An 18,032-nucleotide genomic window follows, 5' to 3' on the forward strand; every position below is an offset into this window, starting at 1 on the left:
GTGGAAGATGGGGTGATAGAGGGAGTGGAAGATGGGGTGATAGAGGGGGTGGAAGATGGGGTGATAGAGGGGGTGGAAGATGGGGTGATACAGGTGGTGGTGGCAGATGGGGGTTATAGAGGGAACACAGCAGGAGGGGATAATAGAGGTGGAGGGGGGATGTGGCGATCGAAAGGGTGGAGATGGGAGTGAAGAGGTGGGAGTGGAGGTGATAGGGAGGGGTGGAGTCGGTGTGACAGAGGGGAGGTGGGAGTCACCATGTCCTTTATGAATTCTTCTTCCCAGTCGGTGCCCTTTGCTTCTATCCTAGGACCTTGAAGTGGGGTGCTAGTTCTCTAGTATTAGTGCATACAAGAAAAACTTCTTCAAAATTTCACTTCAAATGCAGATTCTTTGAGTCTACTTCTAGAGATTCAGACTCGGTAGTTGGCATATGGCCACAGAACGTGGGTGTGTGTTGTGTGTGTGTGTGTGTGTGTGTGTAGACCACAGGAAGACACTGGGAGGTGTGATGGCTAATCGTGGTTGACAGCTTGACTGTATCTAAAAACAGTAAAACCCAAGCTGCCGGGCATTCTCGTGAGGGATTTTCTCAATTAGATTATTTGAATTAGAAGAGCCACGTTAAATGTGGTTTAAGAGAACTGTGCCTTTGGGTAGCAGCCCATAGTAAAGGACTCAAGAAGGAAACTCCAATCCTGCCTGCTGGCCCTCACCGGCAAGTTCATCTGTTTTGCTCCTGTGTCATTCTGTCTTAGTCAGGGTTTTACTGCTGTGACCAGACACCATGACCACAGCAACTCTTGTACAGGAAAACGTTTAACTGGGGCTGGCTTACAGCTTCAGAGGTTCAGTCCATTACCATCATGGCAGGAAGCATGGCCACATGCAAGCAGACAGGGTGCTAGAGAAGGAGCTGAGAGTTCTACATCTTGATCCACAGGCAGCAGAAGACTGTGTTTCACACTGGGCCTAGCTGGAGCATACGAAACCCCAAAGCCCACCCCCACAGATATACATTTACTCCAACAAGGCTACACCTATTCCAGCAAGGCCACACCTTCTAGTAATATCACTCTCTACAGGCCAAGCATTCAAACACATAAGTCTCTGGGGTCATTACTATTCAAACCACCACACATTCCTTTACCAGTAATAGACACTATTTCCAACACAAACTGAAGACCAACAGCTTTCCAGGAATCTGCCTGTCCTTCAAGGCCAGGATGAGGCTGTGAGACATCCAGCCTCCCAGACTGAACAATTACTTGACTCTCAGTTTCTCCAGTGTGAGACAGCCATTGTTGAAATATCAGGACTGCATCATAAAAGCCAATCAAGTCAATGGACTTTATGTATATATTGGATCTAACCAATTTAACTAGACTGAGTGACCAGCAAACTCTGCTCCCATCCCTGTCCCCCACCACTGGGGTCACAGGCATGGCACTGCTATGCCCAACATGGCATGGGGCTAGGGATCCAAACTCAGATCCTCAAGTTCCTTATCTTGCTTTTTACCAACTGAGCCACCTCCTCAGACATGGAGCCTGGATTTCAGTGACGTGCCTAGTGATTCGATGAAAGAAGTCTTAAGATGATGCTCTGAGAAAATCATCAGGAAACTCACTGTGCCCACTGCCCTGTCAATGAGGATGAAAGTTAGTACACTAGGTGACAGATTAATGGTGGTGGATGTTTGTTTAGAGACAGAATCTCAAACCCAGGCTAGCTTGGAACTCAATGTACACCTGAAGGTGAACTCACACTGTCAACCCCCCTGCCTCCACCTCCCAATGATGGGACCACAGGTGTTCACAATAATATTGTGATTTCGTGTGTGTGTCTTTGTGTGTGTGTGTGTGTGTGTGTGTGTGTGCATACATGCACGAGAGTGCATGCGTGTGCATGTGTGATATTGAGGAGTGGCCCTACAGCTTCATGCCCACTAGACAAGCACTCTACCAACTGAGCTATGTCCTCAGCCCTGGGTTCAGTCTCTAAACATGTAAAAAAAAAAAAAAAAAAAAAACCTCCTGCAAACCAGTAATCTAAAGAGAAATCATCTGACAGAAAGACAGAAAAGAAACGAGTTATCATTCTTGGAGAAGAAAATATAACAATGACTAGATGCAGGAAAATATAACCATCTGTTGTGGGTAATATTTAAAAATATTGGATTCTAACCAATATTTTAACCAAGCTGGTGCCTGGTCCAGCTTGATCTCATGCAGCCACCATTTTCCTGCGGCTCTGGCTTTGGACCTAGGCTCTGGCTATCTAGAAACACTGACCCTGACACCCACGAGACACCAGCATCGGGGATGGCTCTGCCAATCTCCACACTGTCTCCACAAAGCTCAGCTGAATCCCAGACAATACCTGCCATGCTCATGGTTCCTGGTAGAAATGAGACTCTCAAGGCTTAATAATTAACCAAAAGATTTATATATTTGGCAATGCTCAATTAACAAGATGCTCACACAATTAGAGTTGTTACCCAATACCTAACCTTTAGATATAAACTGTTACCCAGGACTGCTCTTGACCAATTCATCCTCTTCCATCATTGCCACTCTCCTCCTCTCTCCCTCCTCTTCCTTCTCTTTCCCACTCTTCTCTCCTCCCACATTAGCTCCTTCCAAATTACTGAGCTTTATTGCAAATGTAGCAGGGAAAATATCCCGCTACACCATCAGAGCGGCTGGGTATGAATTTAAAAAATAATAATACTTTTGTCATTGTCTGGGATTTTTGTTCCTGCATATTTTTCTTCTTTGCTCACTTGTTGATGGTATTTTATCAGGCGAGTAGGAAGGTGTGGGGAACTCCCCAAGAACTGATAACACCCAGTATAGATAAATAAAACTCTCCTGTGTCTTTAGTAAACGTGTGAATGACTGTAATCTTTGAAAGAATAATCTGTCAGGGTCCATTAAAATCAAAATGTGAATTCTCTCACTTAGCTAGTCAGCTTTGGGTATCTATTCTGCAGAAAGAAAGGCTTCAGGATGAGTGGGCATGCGCAATGGACATCTACTGAACATCGCCTGTGCTGATGGAAACTGGAAATCATCTAAGAGTCAATAAGCAGGCACTGTTGAGTAAATTCTTCTACATCCAAACTCAGGAATATTCCACAGGTATTGAGCAAAGAAACTGATTACAGCAGAAAACCTGATCATAAATCATGTCCATGGTAGGTAGGAACATAAAAATATCAAATCATGAGAAATTAGTACAGTGTGTTCTGGCTAATTTTATGTCAACTTGATACAAGTTAAAGTCATCTGAGGGGAGGGCTTCTATAAGATCAGGCTGCAGGCAAGCCTGTAAGGCATTTTCTTCATTAGTGATTGACGGAGGAGGGCCCACCCCATTGTGGGTGTAGCCATCCCTGGGCTGATGGTTCTGGGTTCTATAAGAAAGCTGACTAAGCAAGACACAAGGAGCAAGCCAGTAAGCAGCACCCTTCTATGACTTCTGAATCAGCTGCTGCCCCCAGGTTCCTGCCCTGAGTGAGTTCCTACCCTCACTGCTTTTGATGAAGAATTGTTATACAGACCTGTGAGTGGAATAAACCCTTTCCTCCCCATTGTTTTCGGTCATGGTGTTTCATCACAGCATTTGTAACCCTAAGACAATGTGATACTATTTAAAATAAGTAAGCCCTGGGCTGTGTTTATATGTGTGTGTGGTTGGAGGGGTTTGTCATGAAGAATATATACTGATATATTTTATGGGATGCCTGGCTTGTTGTGTGGGCTCTGGGATCTGAACTTTGGTCCTCATGCTTGTGTAGCAAGCTCTCTTAACCTCTGAGCCTCGCCTCCAGTCCTAATTTTGGTTCCGTTGTAAGACAAGACCACGAGGGGACAGGACATGACATTGCCATCTGTATTTATGTCTACATTGCATCACTTGTTCCAGAAGAGCAGATAACTCTTATAAATAAACTATATATGGTTTACCAACAGCCACAGAGCATAAGCCATGTATTCAAGTAACCACTTAGTTCCCCGAGCTCCACCTCCCTTGTGACATTCATGTCCTTCCCCAAGTCTGACTCACGCTCACTTGTGTCAAAGATCCTGAGTCATCCAGAAACAGAGCTTCATGGCAATGCCCATCCCGGTTGAAGCAGGTAATTGCCACTGTTAGCATGATCAGATTTAGAATTGCCTAAGTGGTTGTTAAGACACACTTACCAACTGGTCATGAGATTGTCTCTAGATTTATCATGAGGAAAATTTTCCCTGAATGTGAGTGGCCTCATCCCATAGATTGAAGGCTTGCATGGAACAAAAATGGTTAAAGAAGAAAGACAAGAGATGACCTCTGTTCCCTTTCTCTCCTTGGCCAGTCATGAGAGCCAGGGTGCTCCACCATGCTCTCCCACTATAATGGACTGAACCCTCTGAAATCATAACCAAAACTAAAGTCTTCTTCTCTTCAGTCATTCCTGTCAGTCACTGGGTCACAGTGATGGAAAGTAACTAGTGTTCCGCTGTACTCCAGTAGACACTGTCAGGAGATAGAGGGTCCTGTAGTTCGGTTCCATGATCACATTGCATGTTTAGGACCTAACCTGTTCCAGAGGCTTGCAGGCAGAAAGCCAAGGCAATGTCATAGCCCCTCAGGGGCTCACTGAGCAACAGCTGGCTTCTTCCTCAGTCTGCAAAACTCTCGGATCTATCTGTCTGAGACTCTCTGGAGGCTAAGCCATGTATATCTCATGGAGATGGATCCAGAAGACTTCAGGTCTCAGGTACATGCATATATATATATATATATGGAGAGAGAGAGAGAGAGAGAGAGAGAGAGAGAATGCAAGTGAGTACGTGTGTGGTGTGTGTATACATATATATATCATTTGATCTCTATTATAATTTCTTCTCTCTCACACACTCACTCACACACATACATACTCTCATTCTCTCTTCTCTCTCTCTCTCTCTCTCTCTCTCTCTCTCTCTCTCTCACACACACACACACACACACACACACACACACACACACACACACACACTGGATGATACCTCCAGAAACTTCCTTGAGTCACTCTCAGCCTTTCTGTTTTTTTGCAGGCCTTCTCACGGTTGTGTGCAGTGCAGAGAACCTAAGACAGAGGATTTCTTTTTATTCTCTAAGTATTTTTACCATTTTATACGTGTAGATATTTTGTTTGCATGCATATCTAGGCACCACCTTCATGCCTGGTGACTGCAGAGGCCAGAAGAGGCTGTTGGATCACCTGGGACATGGTGATTGGGAAGCACCATGCGTGGGTGCTGGCAACTGAACGTGGGTCTTGGAGAACAACCAGAATTTAACTGTGCACAGTTCATCCAGTAATGCTAAACACTGTCACAACTGTAACTCAGTTCAATGACTAGATCCTCTTCTGGACCTGCCCAGGAGATCCTCCTCTCCTATGTCCTCTTTCTCTCTCCAGAAAAAGTCACATTTTGGCTTCTGAACTCAAGAATTCCCTTACTTCCTTTTAGAGTCTGCTGCCCTTGTGCACATTCCCAAACAATATTTTGTTTGTTTGTTTGATTGATTGATTGATTGATTGGTTGGTTGGTTGATTTGAAGCAAGTTTGTATTCAGGGCCTTGCACATGTGTGGCAAGTGCTGTACCACTGAGCTACATCCTCTGAGTAATATTTCAGCCTTACCTGTCTGGTACTGGGTACAGTTGAGAGCTTTATGTCACTTACATTTGTTGGTGTTGTCGTGAGGAAGATCTGTCATATTGATGTGTCACATGCTCCTTGTTCCCTCTGCTCTGACACACTTTCTCTGTGGTCACACCACAGTGTGCCACTCTGCCTTTTTGGGGGGACTTTGCTCATTTCATGTAATGTCCCCTACTGCGTACATGCCCCTTAGTGTGTTTTCTGCCCCTAGAAAGAAGCACAACTTCTGTCCAAGGTCTTACACACTTCCAATTTTATTAGCCAATCTCCAGTTGACTTTCTAAAATGACTACGTGGCCCTTGTGGGCACATCAGCAGCAAATGAGAATTCCCAACAACCCAACATCTCACCACAGGTCTTTCTGGATGATCTTTACTGCAAAGCCTTTGAAAGTGTTGGCCCTACTTTCTAGAACATTCCTTCTACCTAGGTCACAAGGACTGTTCTTCCCAGAAGCCTTCTGGGACTCCTTTAGTCTATATTACCTGCCACCCTTAGCTTCTGTAGCTCTCCACAGCTTCCACTCCACAGAAGACCTCACAGTGCTTAGCTGCAGCCCCTGTCCTTCCACCTTGCCTCCCACAGCCTTGGGACTCCTGAAGACAGAATGCATGTATAGGACAGGTGCCATGTTAGTGTTTGGTCCATAACTGTTGAACAAACTGGTTACAATCCCTTCCTTCCCCCAACCCATGACTCTTCTCAACCACTGGGAGGCCAGGTGACTATTAAGGCTTTTCATAGAATTGTTGCCAAAACAATAAATAATAACTCCAGGGAAATTAATTGTCAGATCTGCTCTTTCATTAGTGGCTCATCAAAGGACTGTGAGCCCCCAGGGGGACTCTTAAAACTAAGTAACCAATCAGCATGGGAGGAGACATCTTCTCCCCGGAAGCCCCCTCCACCCACCAACACAACATGCAAACAGACACACCTCCTGTGAATTGCCGGGCCTGGCTATTTAACACAGTTATTACCAACTCCCCCTTAGTGAATTACAGGCAAGAGCCTCGGGAGAGCTTTCAGAGTTCTTCAAATGGATGTTTAAAAGCCTGCGGTTGCTCAGACTGGCTTAGCTAATGGCATTTATTACTTGGAGAACAGGGTATTTACATAAAGCTGGATTTTTATTAGAGTGGTCAGGTGGTTCCTGAGGTGGGTGGAGGAAGGAGAAGATGGAGGAGCAGGAAATTATACTTCAGCTTCAACAGATGCTGTCGAGCTGTGATCCCACGGGAAGTCTGGTCCTCTCACATGCCAGTGCAGGAGCAGAGCTTAGGGATTGAGTGTGGCGGCCCTAGGCTGGAGGGCCCAGCACAGATGCCTCTGTGTTTCCCTGGAGTGCAGAATCAGGACCATGGACAGCTCACAGGGCAGGCCATTGACCCTTTGTTTGGCATTGCTCTTTGGCAAAACATCAAACAAACAAATAAACACAACTAATGTTTGTTCTTTGATGATTTCACACATAACATATTCTGGTTACTTGCTCCTTAAGCCCCCTCCCACCCTTATCAATTCTTACGCTCAACACCAGTCCCATGCCCTGATTGAGGGCCTTTCAGTTTTGTTTTGTGACCCATTTAGAACAGCCAGAGCCATCTTTGTGACCACTGGATTGGTACTCTCTGTTGCACCTTCACGAGGTCACACAGCGAAGGCAATGTCTCTTCCTCTTCCTGAATCTATCAGTAGGCAATAGTTCAGCAGTGTGGGCAAGGGACCTCTTTAATCCCCTTCCATCCATCCAAGCTTTGCTGCTGACGGGCCCACTCTTGTGCAGACCCAGGGCAAGTCAGCCACAGTTGCTGGGAGTTCTTGGTTGCAGCCGCTGTGGAGTCCCCAGATGTCAGGTTTTTAATTGAAGGTTTAGGAAGTTTCCTCACTTCTTTCAATCATTGTCTGGATCATCGGAGACAGTGAACCAGTGGCTTTGCCAGCAGTCGGGGGAAGAGAGGTCTGTATACTCCAGAACATAGCAATGTAAGGTGAAGGTAAATTCAGGCCACTGGATACTGGCTCAAGGAGCTTCTGTTAACAGTCCATTGCTATATGGGGCTTAAGAGGTAGCTCAGAGATTAAGAGAATGCAATACTCAGATCCCAGATTGGATGGATCACAAACAGTTGTAACTTCAGCTCCAGGGGATCTGATACTGTATTCCATGGGCACCTGTATTTATATGCAGATACTTAAACACACGCATGCATGCAGGCGCATGCGCGTACACACACACACACACACAACACCTTGTTATTTATTCTTCATGAATCTGTATTCTCAGGAAATTCCTCTCCTGGACTTGCATGGATAACCCATCCAATTGCAATCAGCTGCCAGGTCACTTGGGCCTGGAGGGTCGGATTGTGAGTACGGATTTAATGATGGAAATGAAGACAGCAGCAGGCCTAGAAGAGGAGTAGACGTTTGGTAGGTAGACAGCACTGAGAAGATCATTCTAGAAAGAATGAAAACAAAACAAATGACACAGCAAAAGGGCTGTTGGGAGCCATGAGGATTGGTAAGTGGTTCAGGTGACTCTGGCAGAAGTAAGCAGGACACCAGATACCTGGTATTGTCCCATAGAATGAAGGGGCTGAAGCAATTAATATTTAAGTAATTGCCACCTCTGGGATGCGATGCTGAGCTGAGTAGGTGCAGTGTTGTGCTTCGTTCTTCTCTCAGCACCCCCATTCTACAGATGAAAACACCGAGGCTGCATCCCCATTCTACACATGAATATACTAAGCTGAATCCCCATTCTACAGATGAAAACACTGAGGCTTCCCAGCGACAGCAATGTGATTCAGAACCCAGAAGTTCTGGCTTCAGAACTGGCAGTTTTGATTACAATACCCCATAGCCTTTCAGAGCGGGTAAAATACACATACCCAACAGCACACACATGTACAGACACCACAGACATCCACCCAGAGCCAGGAGAGACAACACACACCTGTAATTCCAGTACTCTGGAAGTTGAATGTTGTGTGAATTTTCCTGGGGAGAGGGCACCAACAACAGTGTAAATAAAGTATCATATTAAATCTAGCTTAATGGACCAATGAGTTTTAGGGGCGGTTGCTTATGGGAATATGTGGTGGGTGAGGAGTTACCTACAGGATCATGGACGGCTCAAAGGCAGCTGCATCCCTGACAAGCCCACTTCAGGAAGGTGATAAAAGCCACACTAACACAGGAGATGATTCACAGAGCCTGCATACCTGGAGGTCCCTACTCAATCTACAGACACCAAGGCTGGCCAGAGAGGTCAAGAGCTGGCAGTGGTTCCTAGCCTTGCTCACTCTGTCCATCCTGCACCAAACATGCCTTGCACTTCTCTGATGGACCTGGTCCTGCCCTCAGTGGTGAATGAGCCCATGATGGGAGAGCTTCCATCATACAAAGACACGGTCTCCTTCCATCTTCTCTCAGAGAGAGAGCTGAAGTCTCCGAAGCCAGTCAGCTTTTCTCTGCTGTTGCTTTCTACGTCACATGAGCTCACGGTCTTGAACTGGACCCAAGTGTCTCAGAGCCCTTCTGCATGAAAGTGCATACTCTGCCTTCCTGGGTATCACACTCAGGAGACTGAGTGTTGGTCACTCGGTGGGGATGATGGCAGTATCTAACATCATGGGTCAAAGTGAGACCCGAGCCCTTCCTGCAGGCTCTAGTTGGTCTGCCTGGTGTCCCAGAGTCTTTGAAGTGTGTATGCAGACTGCACACACCCCAACGAGACAAAAGCATCCTGGAGCACAAGCAGTTAAAAGGAAGGGACCGTAGAAATGCATCTTCTTTTATCTGTCTGATTCTCCAACACAAACTGACAGACCAGCAGGCTTAATTCAAATGAAATGCACGTCGTTGGAGCTATAATAAATGACTTTATCGCAGCGAGGAAGAGCGATTAGGAGAAATAAATATGTGTGTGATTGAGGACAGGATGCCCAGTGACAGGAGATGGAGGATGCTTCAGCCTAGGCTGGACTGCCGATGCTCCGGAGGCTGTCTCCCTCACGCCTCAGAAGTAGATGGTCATAGAGTCAACCGCACTGCAGCCGCACCTGGCAGCTGCCTCTCGACACAGGGAACAGCCAGTCTGGGCTACCCTGGCCTCCTGATGTAGTTGGTGCAAAGGAAGCAGAAAAGGAAGATGGTATGTGGGCCCAGTCTGCTTGGATTTGGATTTCGGCTGTCCCTGTAACAGCTAGGTAGTCTTAGGAAAGCTGCTTAGCCAAACCTCACTGGGAACTAATGATAGCTGTGTGGGCCTCATTGTTCTACTTTGCTGCAAAGAGTAAGTACTTAACACACATGACGTAGTGATGGTTGACTGGGCAGGTGGCTCAGTTGCCTGAAGCCCTGGGTTCGATCCCCAGGACTGTATAAACCCACTGTGGAGGTGGATACCTATAATTGCAGCGCTGGAGAGGTGAACACAGAAGGATCGGAAGTACATCCTCAGCTACATACTGAATTCGAGGCCAGCCTGAGCCATAAGAGACTTTGTCTCAAAAAAAAAAAAAAAAAATGATGTCCTTACCATGGAAGCCAGGTGGTATAACAGTGCTAGCTTTTTTAGTCATTCTACTACCGTCTTTCCTGGCCTGGGCAGGGCCACTCGGTACCTATTTGAGCTAGGGATGCTTGCAACGGAGCAAGCACACCTGCAAGCTGCTCTACCAGGCAACAGCAGCCATGCATGAAGCTGCCTGCTAGCAAGACAGCTGTGGGGCTAACCTCTGCAGATCAGAGACTCTTGGCACTTGGTAGCTGTGTGTCTTTAGGCAATGCTTCTACCTCTCTGGGCCTCAGCACCCAGCAACCCTCATGTCATAGGGTAAGAACGGATAAGTCATTGCAACAGGCAGCTCAGTCCTGAGAGGGAAGACTCAATAAACACCAGTAACTACTAGAATCCATCATCCTGACCTCTCTCCTCTTACTTGGAGTCTAGATATTATCTAGCCTGTTGGTTACCAAAGGACCACTCGCTCGTGAAAGTATCATACAAAGTGATGAAACCTATTCACGCACCCTCTCTGCCTCCTCCCCTCGCTCCCTCCAGTCCTTCCTCAGACACTAGATAACGCTACCTCAGACCCCAGCTAAAGCCCACAGAACCAGAGTTCTGATACTGTGGGTGGTCAGACCTGGCCCACAGCAGTGCCTGCTCCCTGGCGCCTGTCCCCTGTCCTTACCCCTCCAATCCTTTCTCCTCATGGCCAACCCCTCTCCCCTCCCTCCCCCTCTTCTGATGCCTGGTATTCTGTGCGGAAGTTAAGGCCCTTTCAGAAGGAGCCCCGTAAGTCCCCAGCTGAGGGTCCTGAGGCCAGGATTTGCAGGTTTGGTCTGGGCTTTAAATGGGTGTCCACACAAAAAGGCACCTGACTCTGGGTCCTAGAGAGCATAGATCTAACGCCTTTCCCTGGTGGAAAATGGCTGGGGATGAGATGGCAGCCGAAAGCAGGACCTGGGTAACAGGCAGCATCTAGGCTAGCCTGATGCTAATGAGGAGCAAAACAAAAACAAACAAACAAACAAAAGGGAGCAGTCCCTGATCGTCAGGACCCCTCTCTGAACCCCCTTTGGCATGAGAGTTCCCCAGAGAAACGGGAGTAAGGTCTAGCCTGAGGCACAGAGCCTCCAGGGTAAGTCTGGGCCCGTGACAGGCTTGGGGCCAGCTTTGACATTTACAGCGTCCTCACCGTGAAAACCACAAAGTTCTGGACGCATTCATCATCCTTCCTCTGTCCCTGGGCAAACTGCAGCTTTCCCTTCTCATGCCTGGAAAGTGTGGACCCTGTCGACCCACGCCCTCCTTCAGATCTCAGCATAAGCGTCCCCTCCTCTGAGCAGCCTTCCTGGCCAGCTTGTCAGACTCAAACTCTGCTCCTTCTGAAGTCACCTTCTCTATTCCTTCCTCCTTCAAATCCTGATGAGGAAGGATCTCTCTCTCTTTCCCTCTCCCTCCCCTCTCCTCCTGTTCTCTGCCTTTCTATCTGGCCCCCACCTCTCCTCTCTTCCTTCCCCTCCTCCCCTCTCCACTGATGGAACACAGGGCTTTTGCATATTTAAAGCCCGGACTGCATTCCTAAATTGTGCAGGTTTAGGGGTGGTGTGAAAATCCTAGCCTGGATGCCCTGGGTCAGGAGAAAGTGGAAAGGACTCAGTTTCCAAATCCGATGGATCCAGTCCTGGTGCAGCGAGGACGCTTGTTATCCACCCACGGCCAGGGCCGCTCAGCCTTGTGCTTTAACCAGGGCTAAAGATCGTGCTGTGTAGACAGAGGGGAGAATAAGGTGCTAACGTCCATGGAGACGGCACACCAACCTGAACCCTAGGCCAGAAAAGGGAGACGGTGCAGACTGAGCCTGCAGAAGGCCCAGCAGTGGTCGCCCAGCAGTGGAAACCTGATCTCAGCCCCCTCCTAGTTTATGAAGCAGAGTTAGGGGTTATTAGAAGATTCTTGCAGCAAAAGCCTTAAATCCTGAGTGGTTCTCAACCTTCCCGACACTGCGGTCCTTTAGTACAGCTCCTCGTGTCCTGGAGACCCTCGGCCATCATGCGGTGAATATCTGTTTTCCAATGGTCTTCGGCGACTCCTGTGAAAGGAGTCTTTGACCTCCAAAGGGGTCGAGACCCACAGGTTGAGAACCACTGCAAATTCAAAGAGGAAATTAGAACACACCCAAGGCTGAGAGTGTAGACTTCTCTAGAGGACAGTGCCTCCTCCTCCTCCTCTTCCTCCTCTCTCTCTCTCTCTCTCTCTCTCTCTCTCTCTCTCTCTCTCTTTCTCTGTGTGTGTGTGTGTGTGTGTGTGTGTGTTGGGGGAGGGGCATTCATGTTTGCTTGTTGTGACCTGACTTTAGATTCAAGTAGGGACTGAATGAGGGCAAGGAACCCAGGCTGTCCCTGACCTGAGGGACAAAGAGCAGCCAAGAGCTTTTTACCCATGATCGCTGCAGAAGCTCCCATCCTCCAAAATGATCCGACGTCCCAGCAGCCAGCCCGAGCTGCCCCAGGGATGTTCACAGCAGCCTGATAGGAACATAGAAACAGCGTTATTGTCATCCTCCCTCTTGGTGGAAGACCAGAGAGGTTAAGCAACTAGCCAAAGGCCACACTGCAGGGAGGGGAGGGGGAGGAGTGGAAACTGAGGTGTGAAACTGGATCTGAATCCTAGCAGCTGGACTCCATAGCCAGTCTCCTCAGGCATTATCCTGTCTCATTCGGAAGAACCCAATTGGGTGACCCAGAGCTGCACTCTTTGCCTCATAGTGAGATCTTCGAATTAGGAGAAAGTGGTGCATATTCATCTCTGAGACTTAGTCTTTAGTTTCCGGTCAGCTAACATGGTTAAGCTGTGTCCAGTAGGGAATGGTAACTGTGAGGGTAGGCACCCTAAAGGAGTGCTGGGGGCCAGAGCAGGAATCCTGGCCTGGCCACTAACCGGCATGCCCTTCCCCTCCCTAGATCTCCAGACAGACCCACAGCCCGTTGCCCACAGCGTGCCAGGCAGTGTGTGGCAAGCCTGAGCCTGTATGGTCACCTTCACTTGGGAAAGGAGAAACTGAAGTTCAGAACTGTGAAATTAATTCTTCACGAGGGGAAGGGCGGTGCCCAGTTCGGTGGATAGAGCGTGCAGCTGTCTAAGCAGGGTTGAGAGGGAGGAGAGACTGGACTGCCACTCTCTCTCTTTTTTTTTTTTACATGAATAGTTAAAAGGCAATTATGATGCTAATTTGCAACGCTTAAGGGAGAACAGAAGCTGAGCAGGGACTGGCCCTCTCCTGGAGAGCCCGGGCCTCTGGGACACGGCCACACACTGGCTCCCCGGAAAGAAGCAACTCCGACTCCTTCACAGTCTCTGCAGGCTCCTGCAAAACCAAGGCCATGAGGTGAAGATGCCTGGGGACAGCTCTGATTCTTTCTTCCTCAGGACAATTAAAACAATAGCACAAGGTGTGTGTGTGTGTGTGTGTGTGTGTGTGTGTGTGTGCTACACACACACACACACACACACCACTCCCGTGTCTCGGTTTCCTTGTCTGTAAAATGGGGTGATGTAGTATCTGTGCCAGGTTTGAAGGACATAAATAGAGCCTGTGGCTGAAGGAGGAAGCTCACAGGTTCAAGGCTACCCTGGCTACACAGTGAGTCAAAGCCATCCTGGGCTACAGTGAGCGCTGTCTCAGACAACCAAAAGAAAGTGAAAAACAACACATGTGTGTCTATAAAGGCCTCAGGGAGACGCTTGGCCTGCCAGAAGTGACATCTGAACCGGCACAGGAACGGTGCTGACACTGGATGCAGTGCCTGGCATGTCCTGCTACAGTGTCCACAGTCCCAGCCTTGTCCTGGAGGAAGAGACAATTATGTAATTAGGTAGAGAAGGCTGGGAGGTTACAGATAGAGACAATAGTGTGTGTGCTGCCGGCTTCATGCCGGAAGAGGGTTTCATGATTAACCACTCATCGGCAAGCTCAGAACTGAGTCTACACTTGGTGGGAAGATGATGCTCGCCTTTAATCCCAGGACTGGAAAGGCAGAGGCAGACTGATCTCTGAGTTCGAGGCCAGCCTGGTCTACAAAGAGAATTCCAGGATAGCCAGAGATATCCTGAGAAACCCTGTCTTAAAGCAAGAAAAAAGGAAGGTGGAGGAGGAAGAGGAGGAGGAGGAGGAGGAAGAGGAGGAGGAGGAAGAGGAAGAGGAGGAGGAGGAGGAAGAGGAGGAGGAGGAGGAAGAGGAGGAGGAGGAGGAGAAAGAAGAAGAGGGGAAGGAAGAAGAAGAGAAGGAGGAGGAGGAAGAGGAGCAGGCTATGTTTACCAGACAGAGGCTAGACTGAGGGTGAGGGGCACTGTCAAGGCCTCTCACCACCTGGGTCCCGCAGTCTGTAAGCATGGCCACAGACAGAGGCCGTTTACCATGCACACACCGGCAGTTGACCGAATGTGTCTTAGAATTCAGGCTGGGCTGAGGCGCTAGAGTGGTTAATACAAAGCTTGTGACAGCATCAGCTCATAAAGAAGGGAACTGACCACAAGCATGTCCTTGTGACAGGCACTGTAGCCATGATCAAGAGCCCTTGAGAAAGAGACAGTGACAGAGATTAGCATCAGGTGAGGCTATTTCATATTTATATATATTTCTTACAATTTAATAATTACTAACACAACATAATATTACATAATATATTATAAGCATGTAACATAATTCACATAAATATATATACATTTATATTATATGTAATTACAAAATTATGTATATCTTATAAATTATATAAATATATTTTTATAAATTAATATTTACATTACATCAGGAAGGACAGCCTACCTTCCTTCCTCCTGGATCAACTCGCAAGGTCTTTCAGGGGAGAAAAGAGGATTTATAGCCAGGTACCCAAAGTGCTCAAGAATTTGTTATTGTTGTTGTTGTTATTGTTGTTGTTGTTAAGACATTTTCTCCTTGTAGCCCTAGTGTGCTCCTTCAATCTCAGCACTCGGGCAATGGGAGGGGCAGACAGAGGCAAGCAGATCTCTGAGTTCAAGGTCAGCCTGACCTACAGAGTGAGTTCTAGGATAGCCAGGGCTACACAGAGAAACCCCTGTCTCAAAAAACCCAAACCAACCAGACAAAAATTAATAATTATTATTTTTAAAAGATAGGGCCTCATGAAGCTCCTGCTGGCCTCAAACTAGCTATGGTAGCTAGGGACTTGAATTTCTAACTGCCCCCACCTCCCAAGGGCTGCAGTTACAGACATGTGCGCCATCACATCCAGTCTGGGCAGGGCTGGGGATCAAACCCAGCCTTGTGCATGCTGGGAGAGCGCACTGGACAGAGTGGGGAACTGTGTTCTGTTCCCAGGCCTGAGGTTCCCCTGCTTGTGCTCCTGCCGTCCTGATTCCAGGCTGTCCCACCTCCCTGAACACTCATGTCCATCACTCCACCAGAAACAGAAGGACCTTTCCACCCCCAGCCTGGCAAGTGGGAGGCGAGGAGGTCTTTCAGGAGTGGGGATGCCACAGAGGGTTATCTGTCTGTTGGGGGTGAGGAGGTTACTTCTTGCAAAATGGCTGGTGAGAGCCGGGTGGCTGGGCTGGCCCAGGCTCATCTCCAGCTCACTCATTGATGGAGACTTGGAAAAAAAAAATTCTGATTTTTTTTTCCAGCACTGGAGACAGAGAGCAATCTGGGTTGCTATGCAACCAGCGCCTGTGCCCAGCAGATAACACCAGAGGAATTAACTGTCCTTGTCCTACTCAGGCTCCGGAGGAGGGGTTGGTGCCAGTGGTTGGACTGTAGCCTCCCCCACCTGCCAACCTCTGGCTCCATTATGGAGGGGGAACCTGGAGCCAGGTCCCAATCCTTTGCCTCGGAAGCATCCAAAGGAGCCCTTGCCTCCGGCTTAGGGGGTACCTGGCTGCAGGGTGAGGAGGGACTGACTGAGCTCTTAGCCGCTGGATGTCCCTGCCTGCTTTGATCTGCAAATGAGCTGTGAACTCAAAACAAACCTGGACTGGAAGAGAAGCTGTGAGGAGGCCCCGGCTGCTGACAGGCTGTTGAGGGGCTAGCCAGGGCTGGAAACAAGATAGGCAGAATGAGGCCATCTCCTGGGGCTGCAGAGAGGCCTGTGTGCAGCGCTGGCCTAGCTCCTGCAACAAGCCTTCAAGCCCGAGGAGGAGCAGGGTTGGGGTGAGGACCAGGTCACCCTGGAGAAGACTGGACTTCTTGAAGTTGCCAGGGCCTTGGCATTCTGGGAAGAACAAGAACTGACAGATCCTGGGTCTGGAGAACTGAACACAGCCTGTCTGAGGGACTTGGGAATAATGGGTGGGACCTATAGGGAGATAGCAATACATGCATGGGCTTCAGGGTAAGCCAGGGATGCAGCTCCCTGCAGAAAGCCCTGTGCTGTTGGTGAACGTCATCCACCCAGGAGCCTGGACTCCAGGATCCACATATGTATCTTCCCAGGAGCAAAGCCTGCAGACGTGGGTATCCTAACTTCTGTTTCTTTGTTTCTATCCTGGACAGTGGGGAAGTGACTAAGAGTCTCTTTTCTCAAATTTGGCCCCCAAAATGGTAAATAAGTTTCTTTTTCTATATTCATATACATAATGTCATTTGCTCTTAGTGTGGGCAAGTGTTCAGACCCAGAGTCTGGCTGTATGGTAGCAAGACCTGGGTTCAAATGCACTCAGAGCTGTGTGACTTTGTGCCAGTCACTTTACCTCTCTGAACATCGGTCATCTGTATCTCTCCCATGAACGTGCCCTGAGGATGGAAGGGACTGTGTGTCAGGTTGAGCTCATGACAAACTGGCTTCGCTGTGGGTGAAGGAGGCTGACTATTGGTTCTTTATCTTGGTTCAGACTTAGGTATATATGTTCATGGAAGCCACGACGGCTGTCTTCTGCTGTCCTTGGTAGCTAGGTGCCAAAGGACTGCAGCGTCTAAGCTTCAGGTGCTGCTCCCAGGGCCAGAAGATGCAGAAAGGTGATGAGGGAACTTCCTCGGGCCCAGGAGAATTCCATAACCTCATAGGCCAAGGTCACAGGCCTTCCCTCCAGGCTGGCAGCGGCCCCCATCCCCACCGGCCCTCTGGGTTCCTTCCCCTCCTTGCCCCATTTACTGAGTAGAAGTCTTGTTTCCCTGTTACCATGGCTACCATTTACTTGCGCACTCTCACACCAGGCTCCGAGCTAACAGGCTTGGCGGGCATTAGTAACTCATTTATTTGGAACAGCAGCTAAACTTGAACCTTATTTTTAACCCTTCAAGGTCATCTTAAAACTTTATTGTGTGGACAGCATTCCTGAACAGTAAACGCTCTTATTTTAACCGCACAGTTCCAAGAATTTGCACAAGTGTTATGACAATCCATGCAATCCTCTCTGGTCTAGCTGAGATACTCTCCTTACCCACAGAGAGCTCCCTGGTACTCAGCCTGTCAGTCTTTAGATCACTCCACAGACCCTCCCCTCCCACAGGCTGGCTGTCTGTCTCTGTCTTCCTCCCTCCCTCCCTCCCTCCCTCCCTCCCTCCCTCCCTTCCTTCCTCCCTCCCTTCCTTCCTTTCTTTTATGCAGACTAGAGGTGAGACCCAGGGCCTTGGACACACCACTTGAACTACACGCCACTGAACTACATCCCTGGCCCCATACATGTCCTTTCTGTCTGGTGGGTTCATTTTGACTTAGAAAGTTATTTTATTTACAATAATTAGTGTGTGTGTGTGTGTGTGTGTGTGTGTGTATGTGTGTGTATGTGTGGTGTGATGTATTTGTTGTGTGTGTGGTGTGATGTGTTTGTGTGTGTG

The sequence above is a fragment of the Grammomys surdaster genome, unplaced genomic scaffold (assembly GCF_004785775.1).
Source record: "Grammomys surdaster isolate TR1022 unplaced genomic scaffold, NIH_TR_1.0 125561, whole genome shotgun sequence".
Lineage (NCBI taxonomy): Eukaryota > Metazoa > Chordata > Mammalia > Rodentia > Muridae > Grammomys > Grammomys surdaster.